Here is a 15,030-nt window from a genome sequence, read left to right on the forward strand (position 1 = left end):
TATCTCTTACAAATCCAAAAAACTCACATGCTATCATAATCGCTTACTCAAGACAGGTTTTGAATTCAAATTAACAAGGTGTTTAAAAACTTCATTTGGGGGCTTCCCTGGTGGCACAGTGGTTGAGAGTCCGCCTGCCAATGCAGGGGATACGGGTTCGTGCCCCGGTCCGGGAAAATCCCACATGCCGCGGAGCGGCTAGGCCCGTGAGCCATGGCCGCTGAGCCTGAGTGTCCGGAGCCTGTGCTCCGCAGCGGGAGAGGCCACAACAGTGAGAGGCCCGCGTACCGCAAAAAAAAAAAAAAAAAAACTTCGTTTGGAGTGAAATTAGTAATAAGGAACAGAAAATATACTTTCTAGTTTGTTGCTGTTGTTCATTGATCACTTGCAATTCATTTTTTTTCTAGATTATTCAATTTTGGAAACTTTAGTCTTCTTCCACATTATTTGATAGTATAATCTTGGAAATATTACTTTTCACATGTATATAATGTATTGAAACTTTGTATATTGGTGACAGGTCTGAATGAATAATCAGAAATTCTCATTATAAATTCAAGTAAAGCCACTCAATTTAAATGTTTTGAGTAAGCTAAACTTGGTCTGTATATTAATATATTTGCTGTTATATAAGAACATTTTGAGAAAAGTATGGGTTAATTATCTTAAAGGATCATTTGTTTACTTTATTGTGTGATTTATTCAACTTTTAATGATTTTCTTCTAAATATTTAGATTTTGTTAATCACTATTTGAGGTGTTCACGTCTGAAAAGGACTGTTCCACCATCTCTGTACATACATTTATGGGGCTGATTTTTCAAACCATTAGAAATACTGCCACACTAAAGACAGGAAAGCCACAACTGTATTGTCTACCCCAGGAATTTTGCGATTGAATTAACTTTTGTTCTATATTTACTTTAGCTAAACAGAAGGAGCTTCTGTACACAGTATTAAAACAGTTACAAATACTTGCATCTTAAAAGTGCATGCATATCAAAGATATTACAAAGAACACATGATTAACAACCTGCATAAACATATGTGATTTTGTATTATGATACTTGAGTGAACCCATGCTAAATTTACTCCTTGATTTGACTTAATCACTTGCCCAAACTGGCTTATATTTGTGGACATCATCTGAAATGTTTAAAAGATTATAGTTTTCAGTTGTGAGAGTGTTAAACGAATCTGTAAAGTAGCAGTGTGTTTATATACAGCCACTGTTTGACACTGAAAAGCTAAATGCATGCTTACTCAATTCTGGTCTTCCCAAGGCTAGATTGCTTTTTAATAGTGCAGTATTCTAGAGATAGCTTTTAAAATTAACAAAATGCAAAACTCCAGAAAAGTTCATAAAAAACAGCTCAATCCTGATGAGGTTGTCTGATATCTGCAGAAATCAGGAAGAATAAGTCTATCTGTAAGTATTCTTTCACAATAAATCTATAATGGAATTTAAATGAAACACACCATTATGAGACAATAATTCTTATATAGCAGAGAGCTACAATACGTTCGAATGTAATGTTAACATATTTATTAATTTAATCAATAAATGTGTATTTTATAGATTTAATTTGCTGGAACTATAACATGGTAGCTCCTTTATCAGCTATTAAAAGAAATTTGCTATGCCTTGGGTGCTTTTAGAGGTATCCACATCTGAGTAAATTAGGGTTTACGCATTAATACAAATGCTCCTAAAGAAATAATTATAAATATAGTTTACACTGAGATACATACCATTTTTAACTCTAAACTTAAAAAATAAAAAATCTGAGAAATTATGAATTGTGTGTAAGAAATAGCAATGAATATAGAAGAATAAGACTCTTTAAGATTTCCTAATTTATTATATTGCATGTCATTTTTCCACATCTGAATTTATGCTTTCCTGGTTAAAAATAAACAGTTACAAAATTAACACAACTATTTATGTCATGATAAAATATGTAGTAATTCAATCAGCTCATTAAAAGTATATTAGTTATATCTTTTAATCTTGGGGGAAATGCAAAACTGGTTAGAAAATAACTGTGTTTATTTCAATTAGAGCATCTATTAGTTATTCATGATTTGTTACTTTGAATATGAAATTGAGAAATATCCCAGAACTGTTTGCATGAATACTTTATTTCAAACCATAAGTATAGAAGAGCTAATTCATAGCTTATGAAATAATTATCTATGGAGATTTTGTAACTGGATAGGTCTGCAAATAACTAATTGGATATAAATATTCTTAATAACCCATCAAATATGCCTTGAAATGATAACAATAAAAGTCTTAAAATGTTATTGATGGGGATATTTGATGACCAGTGTAAAATGGTTTGAGTGGCTATTTGATATCGCTAAAAAGAAAAAAAAAAAAAGGGGAGCTAGGCCAGGACTTCTAGATATATTTTCAGCAAAAGGGCCATTAGTGTTCATGATTAAATTTCATCTTCAGAGAATCTTTTACTCTTTTATAGAATAGAATAAACATCTTAATACTATTTCCTTCTTTTAAGAATCAAGATCATCCATTAGCAATCAATAATATTAAACACAATTTCTTTTCTTTTGTTCTCCTTTAGAACTCATGAATTGTAAATATTAAAATCATAAAACCGAATAGCAGTGCATGGAAAAACTGGTCAGAGTTACACTACTAAATGTCTAAATGAAATTATCCATGTAGCTGCTAAATTAAAACACCAACAATGCTAGATGTCACCTAATTAATCCTGGTAAGCTGAATATGAGTTGATAATGTCAGAAATTACAAGTCTGGCTTTTCTCGAGTTTCTTCATTATGAAAGTTGTTATATGAGAATATTTCGATCTTGTTTTCAATTAAACTGACAGAGATCAACAAGTTAATATAAATCTGCTAAGAAATCAGACTTTCACTAAATGACGCTGAAAAGTCAGTCAAGAGCAACTATTTTTGTAAAAGTGACTCTTCTCCGAGAACTTCATTAAAGCCAAGGTAAATACGATGTAAATAAGAACTAATGTGCCTTAAGGAGTGTACTCTTTAAGCTTGTGTTTTTTGTTTTTTAGCTACACAATATCAAAACAAAAGAGATGCTATGTAAACTCATTAGACACCATAAAAACATAGACCAAGAATATTTGGTGCTAAATTTTTTTTCAGTTGAGTCAACATTACTTCTTGCATGGAAAAAGAATTTTATCCAGAAACCAAACAAAAAAATCAAACATACATGGTATCTTTTTCAAAATACATTTTGTTTTCATAACGTTTGTAATTTTAAAGCATCCTCATCTCTTCTATCATGTTTTCTGCAAAAACACTATGAAGTAGATGGTGTTTTCAACCATGTGAGAGATGAGGGCTGGAAGGAGTACTCAAGACACCTTACTAGTATCGCATTAGTGAGATGGAACTAGAAATAAAATTGAGGAAGGGTTCTTAGATCCATCTCTCTCTACTTTTCACAATAACCCAATACTAAGAGGTAAAAAGAAAACTGTTAAGAATCTTAGAAGAGGACCTCATTAATCATAAGTCATAATCATAACATACAAACACCTTTGGGATATTTTTTAATAAAAGATAGATTTGTGCTAAACTTGCCACGGACGGGCGTTACATTTGTCTTTGCATCTGAACTTTGAACTTCTAATACTAATATCTAATTTTCTAAATTATTAAAATTTTAGACACTCTACTCAGTAACTACTCTTTTTGGAGATAATATGAAAAAAGTCAAAATAACAGGTAATACAGGAAACTGAAGCATAGGCTGATAACAGAGCATCAAAGTTTTGAAGTCCTATCAGTTGAGTTCTTTGCACTTGTAGAGAGAAACACACAAAGGCACTATTCAGAAAAGAAATTCCATCTTTATTTAAAAAACACACAAATCTAGGAGTAAGGCTAATTTCATATATGCATGTATGTATATGATACACACACACATGCACACACACACTCTTAGAGTTCCAATGGTTTCTTCCTACTTAGGTTTGATTTACTTGATTATCATATATCAATCATTCTGCATGAAGAAAACCAAAATGTACTGTATTTTATAAAAAATGTACATTTTCATTACAATGTTGAGGTTATTAAGAGAAAATATCTCATGAGAAGCTGGAATGACATATTATCTGATTAAATGATAAATGAAATCAATCATATGGTATCATGTCTACTTCATTTAAAAACACTATTAAAGCAATGTAATTTAAAATAAATACCTTTTTCACTCACCCAAAAGTGGGCATACATATGTAATACAATGTATAATAATGGTATATTCACTGCAGTAGAACTCCAGAGGGTAAAATGCAAAAGAATTCAGGAATTGGAATTCATTGACAAATTACTTTTTCCAGTGGAGTAAAAACTACCTCTTGCATCAAACTAAGAAAAGCACCATAACTTTGCAATTTTATGACCCAAAGTCACAATTATCTTTCATATTTCTTCAAGATGTTATCAGTGAGCCTTACAAGCAGAAAAATTATTGATCAGGGATCTATATCAATAAATGTAAGTACTAAAATTATTTCCAGAGAAAAATCTTAAAGAATACAATTTCTTAGAAAAGAAAAACTGTTAGAAATAAATGAAATAGTTTTAGGATTATAGCTTATCGAAATTTTTTGCTTCACTGTGTGGGGACTCCAGACTCCTTCAACATGTAAGCAAAACAATATCAATAATAACAACATAACTTATTCAAATTGTGGTTTTCATTTTAATTGAGATTTTTGGGGGTTGTTACGTCTGATAGTGGAAGAAATCTATTGGCTAGTAACATTATACATCTCCAGAACCTGGAATTTTAAAAAGCTTTATTTATGGGAGATTTTCCATAATTTAAAAAATGTGTTTATATTTTATTTTTCAGTTTCCAACTGGTTTCCTAAGCCCAAAGATTTCTATACTGGGGTCATACATAACACTGCTTTAGGGCAAGCTCTTTTCTCATCCTATTTGACAACTCAACCCACCTTTACCCCAAGGATTTTTTTTTTTTTTTGATATTGAGAAAATTACATGAAAATACCCACAAAACATTTCTCTCAAGTAGTCAGAATTAAATTGCTAGTTGAAGACGCCCTTAATAGTTCTCCAATTCTCCTTTATATATTCAGGTCTATGACCTTAACAAGAAGCAGTTTTAAGGCATTTCTGCAACTACTAGCTTACATCCTTCATTAGGGTTCTACATTCCTTCCTCTAACTTCTACCCTTCCCATTTCTTCCTCTCACCTTGGCCCAGTTTATGATTTTTGTAACATTGTTAAAAATTTAAATAAATGTACCTTGAACATTCAAGTGAATGCATGTTAAACATTTAAGTGGATTTAAATGGTTCTTGAATGCAAATATCAAGAAGTTATGCATCATATCAGACCCATTTGAAAATACATGTATTCCATCGCTTCAAACAGGGAAAAATTGCCACGGGAGGGGTCAAACACAGGTTATATCATTGTCAATAAAATACAGACATTCAGTCCTTACCTGCTTAACTGCATGATGACAAATCTAAACAGCTCGCAAAAGAAAAAGTACCCCAAATCTGAATCATCCGTCTTCGAAGCTGCTGTGACAGTTTTATACCCTAGTGCTTTCTTCTTTGCTTACATCTATTTGACAGGCTAGACTACTTGTAAGCAATAGGAGGGTTATTTAGCAACCCCAGTCACCTCTTCCTCGTTTCAAGCCTCGGGTTGGTATCTCACACAGCCGGAAACATGCATCTTATCTTCGAGGGTAGAGCCTCCCCAGCGTTTCCCAGTCGGATTCCCATCAGAAGGTGGTCCCTGCTCTAAAGGGCTGATTACGTTTCTGACCTGGTGCAAAGTAAAAGGGACTGTGGCTCAACTATTGGAGACTAGTAGAACAGCCATCGGAGTCTTAAACTCTCTGCCACTGCTCGGCTGCAGAACGAGCATCGCCAGCAGCCCAGAAGCACCACCCCCTCTCGGGTGGACGCCGGAGGGGAGCGCTCCCAGCCTGGACCCTCCTACCTCCCGCCCCGCCTCCAGGAAAGGGGGACGGAAACCGAAAAGGCTAACTTGCAAGTGGGTATAACAGAAGCTGAAAGACTCACAACCCTTACTCTTTGCTTTTCACTTATATTCCAACCTCTGGCTCCAAGTTCAAATCCAACTCTTTCTTTCCCCCACCGCTCCACCCTCCGGATTCCTGCGAGTTGGTGAAGGAAGGGAGGGTGTGACGGTCAGCAACACTTTCACACAGAGCCTGAGAAGTCAGCTATTCTAAGCCCAACTAAACGGATGGATGGAGACTCATTTTTTATGAAGCAGGCATGCTGGAGAGCCGTCATTTCTTAGTCCTAGGTACAGCTCATTAAAAATAATAATAATAATTAATAAATACAAACGCAGATGGGCGCTGCTGAGGGATTCTAGAGCTCCCAAATCTGGCCTCTAGCACAGAAAAGAGGTTTTGCTCAAATTCGGCGGGAGGAAGACTGGAAATGGAGCGTGAAGCAAGGATGAACCCCCTGGCGCGCGCCCGGCTCCAGGGCTGCGAATGCCCACGCCGGGCGCCCGTTCGCCGCAGGGGCCTAGAGCCGAGCCTGCGCCGGCGGAGCGGGCGGGGCGCGGGGCACGGTCCCCACCCGTGAGGGTCATCCCCATTCCCGGCGCCAAGCCCGGGCCGCCCGGTCTACAGGGCACCTTGTCCTCCGCGCACCTTGTCCTCCGTGCTCCCGGCGCCCAGGTGGCTTAGGCGTTGCCACGAGCTGCGGACAAATCTCCAGGCAGAGTCGCCTGTTGCTCGCCCTCCCGGTTAAAGCGTCCTTGACGGTGCAATGCACATCTCCCCTCCACCAACCTGAGTTTCAGGTTATGATACAGGAAAAAAAAAAAAAAAAAGCACTTACCTAAGTACCTGACGTCTGTGCCTTACTGGAGTAGACTAGGTTAAGAAGCAAAGATCTGACTGCACGGAAAGTTGGTTTTTTTTTTTTTTTTTCCTTCCCTCCCTCCACTCCTGCGCAAAAGCAGCAGTCCTCCAAAGAGGATGTTTGAATTGGTGAATTATGGTAAGCCCCTCGTTTCTTCAGCTGAAGTCTCGGGCGCTGATGGCACTTGTCAGTCAGGACGACCAGGCTGGGAAGGAGACCAGGTAGAAACTAGTGACGGGTGAGGGGAGCCCAGTGGTGCGGACCACAGGCAGCCCCGTTCTCTCGGTGGAAGCCAAGGGGGAAAAGCCCTTGAATCCCGAGATGGGGGATGGATGATGCCGCAGCTGGAGTACTTTTCTGTCTGGAAGCTAAAAGGGCTTTTGAATTTAAAAAAGCATGACTTAGGGTGTCGAGTCAGCCATCAATGACGACAGAAATAGTTCTTTCCGAGAAATTTAAAAAAGGCGGAGTGGGGGGAGAGAAAAAGGAAGAAAGAAAAGAAAGAAGGAAAGAAAGAAAATCTTGAACAATGGGTTTTCACCTCCATCCATCCCAATAACCAGAAATGTAGAAACCAGCAACTTGTTCTTATGGGGAGGGGTTGGGAGGGGGGTTCACAGAGAAAAAACCCCAAACCTCAGGATGCATTAGAGATGACCGATACATTTGGGTTTGGCAATTAATAAATTCTGTGTCCTTGTCAATGTGTGAAGTAAAAGCTAAGATTTAAATGTTTCTCAGCACACCTATACTTAAAGGGGAAGTGATAATCATAACTGTCAGTTAATCTCATAAAAATGCTCATAAAAGAAAAAAACACTGACATATTAACATACTTATTAAAATTGAGTCTGGGGGTTGAACAAGTGTGAAGATTGAGGCAATTAAATTTTTCATATAAAGTCTGTTCCTGAATTTCAATGATTAGTACCAAGATAATCAGTGCTTTCTTCTGATAGCTCTCTTCCTCTGAAATGAGCACTCTGTGTCCAACTAACTGTTCACCCGTTAAATTCACAAAATCGGAAACCTACTCCCAAATGTGATGCCTGAATTTAAATACAACACCCAAAATAATGTGTTCATGTGTGATTTGGAATGTTGTAAAAAAAATAATAATAAAAATGGTGCACTCAAAACTCACACTCCTCATGTTACCATACAGTGGCTTTTAGTGTTTAGTATCCTGCTGAACTCATAAAAATACACTTTACAAAAGTCCCCCCTATTCATGTAATTGCTTACAATGAACAAATAGTGACCTGAACAACATTCTGAAGATCAGAAAAGAGTGAACTTTGCCAGACCCTGCAATTGTCAGAAGGTCTGTGTTAAGCTTACTCTTAGATAAACATAAAATTTGACCTTTCAAATGGCTCAGGAATGTGTGCCAAGAAGCATTACTGGGGTGGGGTGGGGGATGGTTAATGTTTCCTATAACCTGAAATATAAATGAGGGCAGAAATAAATAAAGAATGTAAAAGGTGATAGGGTAATTCATTACATGGGCTACATCAGCACAACTGCAACTAACATACTAATTAATCAACACATTCACATAGATCTTTGAGTTCTGAAAGTGACAAAAATGTAAGAAATAAGACATTTTTTAAACTAACAAGCTTATTAAAAATAACACTAGTACTAAGTTTCTCACAACATATAAGGAGAAGAACTTACCTGAGGAAATTTCAGGAAGCAAGATGACTATGAGAAAAATACATCCAAGATGCCAACAGATATTCCATGATCTTCCAAGCCAAGGTAAAGTGATGAGCTTCAGGGTGGTGCAACTTTGAAATAATCAGCAGTTCCTGGTGGCATACCAAGTAAAAACAAGTTACACGCAGAGCCAGGAAGCCCCAAGGGAGGGAAGCAAAGTGTGAAAGAGGTGCCTTTTATTTTAGGGGGAGTGGGAGGGGGCTTATTTGTGGTGAGCCTTAGGCAGACAAAGTGAAATTTTACGGACTGTACAGCCCCATACAGTGGGGAAAAATAGAAGCTGTGTAACCCCAGAGACCAGGAGGTGGACTACAGATAAATCTGCAAAGATAAGTAAAAGGATGTGTTGAAGACAGCGGGATAAAGAGAGAACTAGGGAGCGAGGCTGGAGTCATCCTGATAGATACAGCAGCAAGAGTGATTTAGGCTGCTGGGAAGGATCCAATGAGAATTCAAGAGGCCACCGCTTCGGAAATCCTGCTCTGATCTTCCCACTCTCGGTTCTTTAAGAGTTACCTGCGTTGGGAACATGTTCATTAGGATTAATAGTATTCCATCAGTGCATTTCACTAGGATTTCCTTTGAACCCTCTCCCTTGCAGCAACCGAGGGAGGCGTAGTAAGGAACCCAACACAACCAAGCCCCCCAATAACCACCGTGGTCACTTTAGGATGACCAGATCATCCGCGATTTGCATTGGGGGCTGAAGACGCAGAGGAGGCCGGGTCGCCTGGCCCTTTCGGGGGCGCTGTGCCGGGAGACTTAGGCACGGGGCCAGGGAACTGGCGGGTGGAAGCGGCAGCGGCGGCGGCAGGAGCCCTCCCAGGTCCTGCTTCCTCGGCGAAGGCTGCTTCCCCGGGACTCCAGGCAATTGACTTCCCTTCGAAACCTCAGCTCTAAACGCCTCGCTTTAGAAGCTAGAGCTTTGGAGGTTCTGACGACCGTCCCTGGGGGAGCAGGTGGCAGGCTGTGAGACTCCCGCGTCACCTCTTATACCTAAACAATTGCGTAGGGAGACGGTGCCAGAAATGGCTTTGCTGCCGAATGCATTATCTTGCCTTTTTCATAGCCCGATACAGCACAAACGATCGCCTGATCGATCGGGTAAGACTAGATTTATTCCTTCTCCCCCTTTCCTCTACGGCCCCATCCCTCCTCCAAGCCCAAATCCCAAACCCAAATCCCAGTCTCTCTCTCTCGCTCTCTCGCTCTCTCTCTCTCATTCAATTCAGGAACTTGCTTTTTTTCTTTGAAACCTACTTCCCCTAGTGAATTGCTTGTGTGACTGAGGGGCTAGCTATTCTCTTTGCGGATGATTTATGTTTTGACAGTGAAATGAATCCCCCCGTCGCCACCCGCCCCCCCGCACCCTCCTTAGAGAATCTCCCTTCCTCCCCCCCAGGGGTTCACTCTCAGCGCTGGGATCTGGGTACAGAGCGCTGTGGGAGTCTTCTGCCCTCTGTATCTTCCTCTGGACCCTGAAGCTTAAGCATTATCCGCCTCTCTCGCTCTCTCTTTCTTTTAGAAATAGGAGGAAAAGGTAGAGTGGAAATTGATTTCTTGCAGAGACTGAGGCGCCGAATGATAGAGGGAATAAACATTTCCCCCGGATAAAAATGTTCTTGGTAAGTAATCTTATTTTCTGCGGTTGAAAAGGAAACACTTTGCTTCTCACCGTCCCATCCCCCTCTCCATTCATTTCTTTGCTCTCTGTATGGAAATCACGAGCTGGGTCAGCGGAAATTTTCTTTTCCTCCTTCCTAGGAGAGTAGTAGCTTGTAAGGGTGAATTTGAAGAAACGGGCTTTAAGCAGGCAACGTGAAGGCTTTAAGGTCCTAAATTTCCTACGTTCACAATCCAGACACAGATAAAGATGATGCCTGCTTGCTTGCTAAATGGGTAAATATCTCCCTTATTTCTTACTCTCTTTCCTTTCTGAAAATAAAATAGTTTGGGGTCATAGCCCCGTGTCTGTGCCCCCTTCACCATGTTCTAAAATATATATATTTTTTCAGTTTCAGATATGAGAACGTGTATTTTTCACATTTTTGGCCAGGAAAGTTAAAGTCATAGAAACGTCTTACTAGTGTGTACACCCTCTGTCCAATTCTTGCACCAGAAACAAATTCATGGCGACCGAAGTAGGTATTTGCATGTCGAGGTGATACCTATGAATTCATCAAGCCCTCTGGCTTCCGTGAGTCTGCAGCACCCCCAGGCTGCACACGCTCATTCTGTGGAGAATGGGTAGGTGTTGGAGTGGGAAGGAGCTAAAGGGCTCTTGATTGTGCTGACATCCTATGTCACTAGGTGCGCAGAATAACAAAGATTGCAAATTCTGTGAACTTGGTTTTTCAAGTGTAAGCTGACCGTTTTGGATGTGAACAATTAAAAGAGACTTCCTCTAAGAGAAACCATTGCAATTTTGAGTTATAGAATATATTTTACTAGTGAACTATTCATATTCATTTTTTTCCTCCGTTGTCATTCTTTCCACTGTCAATTCCTTATCCCCAAATTTTAATGCTAATTGTCATAAAATGTATTCAGGATGCCCTCAGCCTCATCTGAAATATCTGATCTTAAAATTCCATTGATAAGATGGTAAGAATAGACTTTATTTCAGATAATCAATTTTCTAGAAAGCACCAATATAAAATCCTAGAAGAGAGATAGCCAAGTGGGATATTACAATAGTAAGGCGCACCGTGCAGGTGTGCAAATCTGTAGTCATCATTACTATCAAACTTGGTAAGGGAAAAAATTTCACTAAGGATATGTTTGTATAACTTTTTTTTTCTTTCTCTCCTCAGGCTGTATTCCATTCCTAATGATGTCCTGGAACAGAAGGTTTTCTTAAGTCATCTCATTTTACCAAAAGGATGATTTCTGTGTGTGTCCAAGTGTTTTAGACATATGTTGCTGGGGGGATCTGAGGTCCACACAAGGAGGATGAATATCCTGAATTACATTCATTACAAACACAAACATAACATTTGTGGCAGAAAGAGAGCATACTTTTCATATAAAAATTCCAATATGCTTCCTAAACCTACTTACCTAATTTGTTATTCAAGGAAATAGATTTATTTGTTGAGGACCCAACTTAAATTAGAAAATGTAACATTAGCATTTTTAGCATATATGTGAAATAAATGTGAGGTTGATTTTAAATATTTGGAGAAAAACAGGACAGGATAAAAAATATTAATTTTGTGACCCATTGTTCCTTAACCTTAAAATAGTTTATAGCACTTTAATAATGTATTTTAACATTATATTAAATCATATGATTATATTTGATCAACCCCCAAATAGAGCCATAGGCTTTATATCTCCTAGCTGGTTTTTACTTTAAGTACAATTCAGGTTTGAACTTATTTTCAAACTTATGTACTCATAAGTTATGCATTTTAATTTTATGTTGAGCATGTCTTTTCCTGGATAATCTCCAGGCACATCTGCAGTTGGTATTTTAGCAAGTTTTGTATTACAGGTAATGTTTTTGTCTGCTCTTCTGGCTCCATCTTCTTTTGAAATATACAGGTACCACCTAATGTATTTCTTACCTATTAATCCACTAAAATTTCCAATCTAAAAGCAACATCCAAGATATGTTGAATTAGAGAAGTGAATTAGTGAAGCAAGTTGCTTGTGAAGATTATTTTAACCTGAAATCAAATTTACAACAAAAATGGGTTATAATAAGTACATTCAAACTGTTCCTCATATACAAAAGTCATACATAACACGCATTTATGCATATATAATTGCCCTCATTAGAATATTTACATTTATTCCTTTTAGTCTCTTTGTTATGTGATTATTTTGGTTTTAGAGTTTTCTCTTTGAAAGTGTCTAAAACTTCTTAAATACTTAAGTGTGCAAGCATCTTCACGTCTCACTTCATGAGATTGTAACCAAGCAGGACCCTGCAAGGCCTTCTCAGAATAGATACACACCCATGTCCTGCACCTGTGTTTTGTCTGTAGAAAAACTTTAGTCAAAGAATAAATTTAATCAGAGAAGTCAGAAAATGCAGAAAGAAAGGAAAACAGTCAAGCAAGATAAAATAATAATACTTTAGCCTTTAAACAAATTCAAGGACTTTTAGTTCTTAATCAAGGACTGTAGATAATATTCTGAGCCATGTCCTTTGAGCTGTTTTGCAGATACTGAAACCCCCGCCAGTAGGAGAAGTTAACTGTCTGCTGCCCACAAGCACGGAGACCCCAGACTGGTTGGAACCAGAAGGGTGATGATGTTGACTCCTGATGACCTCACCACCAACCAATCAGAAGAATGTCCACAAGCTGACCATGCCCTGCTCCCTGAACACTATAAGACTCCTCACTACCCTCTCCAGGGCGGGACACACAGTCTTGAGGGCATTAGCCAAGGCAAGAAAGCTGTTTCTTTCTACTTCACCCAAAACTCTGTCTCAGAGATTTAATCCAGCACAGGCGTACAGAGGCCGAATTTCAGCAACAAGATCAATATGCTGCTAAATAAACTGACCAACATATTCAAATCTCAAAAAAGTGTGTTGGAACTTGTAGGGACATTAAAGATAGTTTAGTCTAACTCCTTCATTATGATTGAGAGATTGAGAACCAGAGAGATTAAGTGATTAGTGTAATCATACACTAACTAGTAACCCAAGGAACTTTAAATGTAGCTTTCCTAGCTTCTTAGCTAGTATTCATTCTAAATCAATTAAATTCTATTACTACCTGCTAAAACAAGTAGTGCTTCTGAGATTGGGCGAAGTAATAAATGAAGAAGAGAGAGAGCAGTGCAGAGATAAATAAATTGCAGTCTTTTCTGAGTTTTTTTGTTGATAACACTCTTCATTGTAGAAAACTTTTCTTTCCCTGCTGTGTTTTATCCTCCCCTCCTCCCTCCACCCCTGCCCTCAATGATTGGAGAACATTTCATTATGTAATTTTACTTCCTCAGGAAAGATTCTCAGTGTTCTTTTTGTTTGTGCCTTGGCTTGTTCCCTAGGCTATTTTCAACCACACAGTACAACCTTAAACTGTAGATAATTCCAACCACCTGAAGATCATACTCCATCATGTCACCTCTGTGTTCTACTTTTTAAATTTCCTACCAATATAGGAATAGGACTGTATCAAGAGGAACCCCATCATCTCAAAATAAGCTGCTTAACTAGACCCTGACTTACATCAGAAATGACAAACTCACACACATACACACAATATGAAATAAATGCAGAGACTAAGACAGTGCATTGTTAAGAAAACATCATGCAAAAAAAATAAAATCCATGTTCCATTAAAAATGGGCTATCCTTATTAGGAGAAAAGCTGCAAGACTTTAGCCATTTAGGGGGTGTTCAATTTTCTGCAGTGGCTGAAGCCGTATCAGTCTTCATTCTTTCATATACATCAATATTTGAGTATTACATTCAAGTCATAAGTTTTAGAAATAGCAAACCTAAAAGACAAACATAAACACTAAAATCTATTGGGAGTTATTATTACTTCAGAAGGGGTATCATTCCAGGATTAAACAAGACGAGAGTAGAATCAGATTTAAACATTAGAATGTGCTCTTTAATATAAAATTAAATTTTTACACTAATCTAGAATATTCCAAAAGATGAAACACATGTGAAGAAGAATTTATATTGGTTATTTTATGTTTCAAGTCTTGAAAAAAATCCACACTAATCAAAACCTACTTGTTGATAAATAAAAATATCTAATTGTTAAAGGGAAAGATAAGTAAGTTCATAGAATTCTTTTAAAAGCCTTCTATGGACCTGTTTCTTTAAATAAATTATCTCAATATCAAATTGTGCATTTTGTTATGAACATTTCATATATGACGTAACAGTCTCAAAGAGCTTAATTAATTTGCCAAACCAAGTAGAATCAGAATTGGAAGTCGGGGGACACACAGTTTTGAGGGCATTAGCCCACTGTGGCCCCCTTTGCCTGCCAAAGCAATAAAGCTATTATTTTCTACTTCAAAAAAAAAAAAAGAATTGGAAGTCAGTTTTTATGATGTCATAGTTTCAGTGGATTTCCACTGTACCTTTCTATCACATATAAAATACTGGGATATAGAAGCATTCTGGGAAGATTTGTTAAGTAGCATTTATATTGCTATATGTGTTTCTTTGTGATTGATAATGTCTTCACATGTACATAATGGGATTCAGAGCCTAACCTATAATATTTCAAACACAAGCTGCTTACTATCAGTTCCATGAAGAAGGAACCGTTACTGTATTTTTTCAATATTTATTCTTAACTCACTCACTTGTATCTCCACTGATGAGTACAGGATACTACATAGAAAAGGAGCTGAATTAGTATTTATTTAATAGATGAAATTAAGTACCTCACCAAGCTTTCCCTCTTTAACAT

At 37.9% G+C, this 15,030-nt stretch overlaps 1 protein-coding gene and 1 long non-coding RNA gene across 6 annotated transcripts in view; one reads left to right on the forward strand and one right to left on the reverse strand.

The window, feature by feature from the left end:
• BRINP3 (BMP/retinoic acid inducible neural specific 3) overlaps window positions 1-9,809 on the reverse strand; it is a 417,297-nt gene extending 407,488 nt beyond the window's left edge. The window contains exon 1 of one of the 3 annotated variants that reach the window (XM_004275847.3): window positions 8,591-9,809. The gene's annotated coding sequence lies outside the window, so the exon portion shown is untranslated. Of the gene's footprint in view, window positions 1-5,496; window positions 5,932-6,886; window positions 7,273-8,590 lie in introns of those variants that run through there. The other 2 variants (XM_049708201.1, XM_004275848.1) reach the window with 2 other exon arrangements.
• LOC117203677 (uncharacterized) lies at window positions 8,859-14,645 on the forward strand. Of its 3 annotated transcripts, none has more exons than XR_004486533.2 (4): window positions 8,859-9,736; window positions 10,158-10,257; window positions 10,397-10,879; window positions 11,446-14,645. It is a non-coding gene; the product is annotated as an uncharacterized LOC117203677 (long non-coding RNA). The 3 variants fall into 3 exon arrangements; XR_004486532.2 differs by having other exon boundaries at window positions 8,869-9,736; window positions 10,397-10,531; window positions 10,648-14,645; XR_004486531.2 differs by having other exon boundaries at window positions 8,873-9,736; window positions 10,397-14,645.
• The last annotated feature ends 385 nt before the right edge of the window (window positions 14,646-15,030 follow it).

The sequence above is a fragment of the Orcinus orca genome, chromosome 1, assembly GCF_937001465.1.
Source record: "Orcinus orca chromosome 1, mOrcOrc1.1, whole genome shotgun sequence".
NCBI classification, from domain to species: domain Eukaryota; kingdom Metazoa; phylum Chordata; class Mammalia; order Artiodactyla; family Delphinidae; genus Orcinus; species Orcinus orca.